At 44.4% G+C, this 5,554-nt stretch overlaps 1 pseudogene; it reads right to left on the bottom strand.

The window, feature by feature from the left end:
- Window positions 1-5,033: 5,033 nt before the first annotated feature.
- LOC118614772 lies at window positions 5,034-5,152 on the bottom strand (annotated as a pseudogene).
- Between the last annotated feature and the right edge of the window lie 402 nt (window positions 5,153-5,554).

Consider the following 5,554-nt stretch of genomic DNA (forward strand, 5'->3'; position numbering starts at 1 on the left):
CTTCTTTTCCTACTGTTTTATCTTGTCTCTTTTCCTGTTCGTTCTCCTTAGAATGTGTTGGATGGTCAGGACTGTGTAAAGAGGAGGAGCTGAAGACATCTTTCCTTTCCCCGGCCCATGTGCAAACCCGCTTCTGAACGCCAGTGGACTACATGGATCATAAATTACAAGGTAGAACTCTGAAAGCCTGCAGACTTCTTGGTTTTCTGCATTCCCATTAGAATGCCTAAATAGGAAGCCCCTAGTACAGCTGATTGCCTGTTTTCTGTTCCAGGTTGACAGGACCCCCAGGGACAAGGCATGAGCCTGAATGCACTGCAAACAGGTGTGTGTTAGAGATGGGTGCCTCCTTTGTAGTTTGGCTCTGAAGAGCTAGGACCACCCCTCCCAACCTCAGCAATTCAACCTCCCAGGAGTTCCCCAGCTCCAAATCCTGTAGCTCCATGGAGTAGAGGAATCATTACTTAGAGCTCCTAGCACCATATGGAGCTTCTAGACCACAGGCTTCACCTCACTGGGTCCCAGTTTTTATGGAAGATTACTATAGTCCTACCTTCTAGAGGCAATGTGAAGGTTAAATTGATGTTCTCCGTCACATCCGCTCACGCATAGTCTTCCTTATCCCAGCACATGCTGATAACATCCATTTAGTTGCTCAGGAATTATCCTTCGCTTCTCTCTTTCTCTCACCACGCACTATACCCAGTGCAATATATTAGCAACTCTTACTGTCTTTACCTTCATAATGTATCCAGCATTTTCCTCTTCCTGTGACCTGCACCACTACCCCACTGATCCAAGTCACCACCAAGTTGTACTTGGGTTATTGAAATAACATTGTACGGGCCTCCCTGCTTAAGCACTCACTGCCTTGTGGTCTGTTTTCAACACACTAGCCAGAGCAATCCCTGGAAATGTGTCAGATCATGTCATGCCTTTTTCTGAAACCCTCCAATGACTTTCCAAGTCAGTGAGAGTAAAAGGCAACGTTTTTATTATGACCTCCACAGCCCCCATGATCTAACCCCACGCTGCTCTCTCTGATCTCATCCTCTCTTACTCACCCTCTGATCACCGCCATCCAGCCACAGAGGCCTCCTTACTCTCCTCAATATGCCAGGTATGTTTCTACCTTGGACTCTTTGCAATTTTGTTCTCTGCGCCTGATGAACTTTACCCCCAGGTTTCCACATTGAAGTGTCCCGCACTCACTCAACTCAAATGTCACCTCTAAGTGTGCTCGTCCTCGACCATCCATCTTCTATAAATAAGAACTCGAGACAGTGTCCTCTTTCCCTGCTTTATTTTTCTCTATAATGTTCATTTTTCTCTGACGTAACTACATATTTGCTTATTTATTATTGCCTGTCTCTTCTCATTAGACTATAAGTTGCATGAGTGGGGAATTTATTTAGCTCACGCTTATATCCCCTGGTACCTAGAACAATGTCTGGCACAAAGTAAGAAGCTCAATGAATGTTATGAATTTCACATTATTAAAATCCCTCTACTCTGCGTAGAGCCTTCTCTTTCGCAAGACAACCACAACGAAGGAGAGGGGAGGGGAGGAGCCCAGTGAGGAATGACCTCATAGAACTTCAATATCATGATGATGGGACTGATGATGATGGCAATGGTGATGATGATGGCAATGACGATGGGGATGGGGATGACAAAGGGTGATTGCTAACACTGTTAAGCCACAGGGGAGCTATAATATCACAGTAAGTTGACATTTACTGATCACTTACTGTGTGCCAGGCACTGTGCCAGGAGCCGAACGTGGATAACCACCTCCCATCGTCAGTGAGCCTTTGATGTAGGCACCACAGTAGTACTGATCCAGTTTACCGACAAGGGTGGACAACTTGAGAATGGGAGGAATCAGGTTGGAGTCCAGGAGGGTGAACCTAGAACTCACACTCAGCTAGCACACAAATGGACAGACAGATGAAAAGACAAAGTTTAATGTGCTGAAGTTGCTTATCTAAGACCAGTCTTCCTTCTGATAAAATCGGGACTCTTAATAAACATCATGAATCTCAAACTGGGGAGGTTGGGCATGGCCATATCACAACCTGACACTAGTAGTTCAACTCCACAACTGCTCCCTCTCACCATGCTGCTGACAGACATATGTGTCACCCCTTAGGGGTGTTGTAGTTTGATCAGTCGATCAATTGATTGATAGATAGATATGGATGTAGATTGATATAGGTATAGATAATGAGAACCACTGCATTAACATAAAACTTCTTCCCTTTTTATTATTATTATTTATGCCTACAGCACCTGGTCTTTCTAGGTGGTCTCCCATCCAACCAACCAGGCCCAACCCTGCTTTAGCTTCCGAGATCAGACATCAGGCTTGTTCAGGGTGGCATTGCTGTAGACCAGAGACTATGGCTCCACTGCGGTGTGAACCCAAGACCTTCTGCATATAAAGCAACATGCTCACCACTACACTGTGGAACCACATCCCATAAAGTTTAAAACCCCTTCATAACCTGGCCTGTGCTTCTCTCTCTAGCCTCATTTTTCCTTCAAATTCCTTCCTACTCTATAACCAGATTAAGCTTTCTTAGAGGTGCCCTAATTTGCCATATTCTCTGAGGAACTGAGCTTCTTTGACCCTTTTCCTGCACCCACCTTCATCCTGGCTGAGTGCTCCCCCCAGCTCCCAGATGGGTCATACACTTACCATGAGGTGTTGTAATTGCCCATTTACTTAACTGTCATCCACACGAGAGCTTTCAGGGCAGAGACTGAAACCTGCTCCTTTTCTTATCCCCAGTTTGGCTGGACTGTAGAAAGCAATCAATACATTGATGGATGGATAATTGGATAGATATGGCAGTACATAACTTACAGAGTGCTAGGCTTCTGATTCTCAGCATCCCACACTGTCAGGGTATACTCTTCAGGGGGTGGGGTGTTGGGAAAATATCAAAATTTTGAAAGTTTAGTAGAAGTAGGCATTATATCAAAATGCAATGTGTTATGATAGGTTCAGGTAGCATCTATAAATGTATGTTGTTAATTTAACCAAAAAGATGTGTGGATATGATGGGTTCCTAAGCGATCGGGGTGGAGAAGTTGCTTTAAAACCCTACTCCCCAGAGATCATTTTCATCCTGTCCCAGCCTTGTTCAAGAATCTCCCGTATCTCCTTGTTAGAATCCAACCACAATGAAAGGAGTGTGTGTGGGAAGAGGCTGTGGGAACTATGCCTCCTCTCCCCTCTAGGATCCTATTCAACTTACCTCTCCCTGCCCTACAGCCACCTGCGAGCCTTTGTTCTTTATTCACGCTCTTCTCCCCAGCTGTCCAACCTGGAAGTCCTAACCTCCTCCTCCTTCTCTAAGAAAATCTGGTTCCTGAGCACCTGTCCCCACTGCCCTCCCACCCGTTGGTGCCTCCATCATTTTGGTTCCTCAGCATGAGGAAGAATGGTAAGGATACAGACTGGGTTTGATCCTTTCTAGAAAACTAACTAGGTTAGTGTGGTTCTGGAAAGTTACCTAAATTCTCTAGTCCTCAATCTTCACATTTATAGAGTAGCACGAATACTTTGTAAGGCTCATAGAAAGTAATGAATGTGAAAAAGACCATTATAACTGAAAGTTACATATGCGTAATTATTATTAACATGTGTCAACTAAATAAACACAACCTCTCTATAATTCAGAGCCTATCTGGATATTTTCGGCTATAGAAAAAACTAAAATAGTATTTATAAACTTAAACTATGGCTTATAGTACCACTGGCCCAGGGCTGTTGCGAGGTTTCAGTGAAATAATATCAGTAAAGCACCCTGCAAGCTCTGTTTCAACAGGATGGAGATTATTGTGTAATTAGTTTAATATCTTATCCCCACTAGGCTGTGGACCTCTAGAGGGCAAAAACCTGTCTGCCTTGTTCATGGCGCTATCCTCAGTACTTATTAGTGGGTGGATAATTGACACTGAGAAAATATTTCCTTCTATCCATGCATTGAACAAAATTGATCATCTGACCTAGGCAAGGGGACTAGAACAGTGAACAGAGAGTTCAAAATCCCTACCTCTGTGGAGCTCTCACACCAGCAAGGGAGACGAGGCAAGAGCACATTAGTTAATACTGTGTGCTAGATGAGCTAAGGGGGAAAAGTAAGGTGGGAAAAGGAAAACAGGAAGGCTGTGGGATGGGAAGGTAGGTTGCAATTTTAGATTAGGTGGTCAAGGAGACCTCACTAAGAAAGTGACATTTGCATAAAGACCCGGAGGAAATGAAGGAGCCAACCCTCAAATATCTGGAAGAAGCATCTTCCAGGGGGAGAAAAGAGAGGATGTAAAGGCCCTGGGTGCATCTGAGGAGCAGAGAGGAGGCCAGTGTAGCTGGGGTGAGTGAGCAATTCATCCAAGTATTTATGAAGCCCCCACTATTTATTGAATAAATGATTAAATCAAAACAATGCTGGGCACATAGTGAATTCCCAGTACATGTCGCTGTTTTTATCATTGTCGTTATCACTGTTCTCTCTGGATCTCACCCACTACCACCACCCAGTGCCCAAACCAAGACCTGGCACCTCGTAAGAGCTCAGGGGCAGCTTGGTGGGCTGAGTTCACTGTCCTGTGTGGACTGGTGCCCCTAGCTATTAACACCTGGTCATCCCTCTAAGTTTAGCTGCACCGGAGACTTATTGTTTCCTTACTTTGGCCTTTGTTCTGAAAATCCTTAGGTCTTTAAGTGATACCAGAATTGTATGTAAATGTCGTATTACCTCACTTTGGTGGAATTCCTCAGCTTTCAAAACGATAAAGCAGGTAAGTCCAGCAGTTCAGATTCTGTGACTTCATATCGGTTCTGGGCCCCTATTTTTATAGGGGCCCCTTAGAGAAAGGGGTGCCTGGGCTCTAGGCCCAGCATCTTATTTATTTATTTATTTACTTGCTTTTATTTTTTAGGCGGGCAACCGTTGGTTGACCTCACAGATTGCAAGTACCTTGTCAGCTTACAATCCCTTATTTTTTTTATTTTAATTTTTTTACACCTATAGCCCCTGGTCTTCTTAGGTAGTCTCCCATCCCAGTGCTAACCAGGCCCGACCCTGCTTAGCTTCCGAGATCAGATGAGATCGGGCTTGTTCAGGGTGGCATGGCCGTATACTTTGGGCCAGCATCTTCCTGGGCTTTAGAGACCCGCTCTTTACAACTCAGATTATCCTCTGAAAAGGTTTCTGCTTGGAAGAGGGTGGATGAGAGCGAGAGAATTTAGGAACTCACCAGGAAACTTTCAAACACAGTGAGCATCACAGTAATTCAGGAAACTTCTCCAGTATGTAGAAGAGACTGAGAGTAACTAATGATCCAATAAGAGCCTCTGCCAACCTGGAGATTTAAAGTCTCTTAGAAAGGAGGTGTCTTAACGACACAGGATTCTCGTACTTTTCTCAGAGTGAGGAGGTCATGTTGTTACCATCTAATTTAAGCCCCTCTTGTTTCAATAAACCTCAGTCCCCTTGTTCTTTCTTCAAGTGAAAAAAATGCCATCCCTCCCTTGATCTATTTC

The sequence above is a fragment of the Rousettus aegyptiacus genome, unplaced genomic scaffold, assembly GCF_014176215.1.
Source record: "Rousettus aegyptiacus isolate mRouAeg1 unplaced genomic scaffold, mRouAeg1.p scaffold_m13_p_2, whole genome shotgun sequence".
In the NCBI taxonomy this organism is placed as follows: domain Eukaryota; kingdom Metazoa; phylum Chordata; class Mammalia; order Chiroptera; family Pteropodidae; genus Rousettus; species Rousettus aegyptiacus.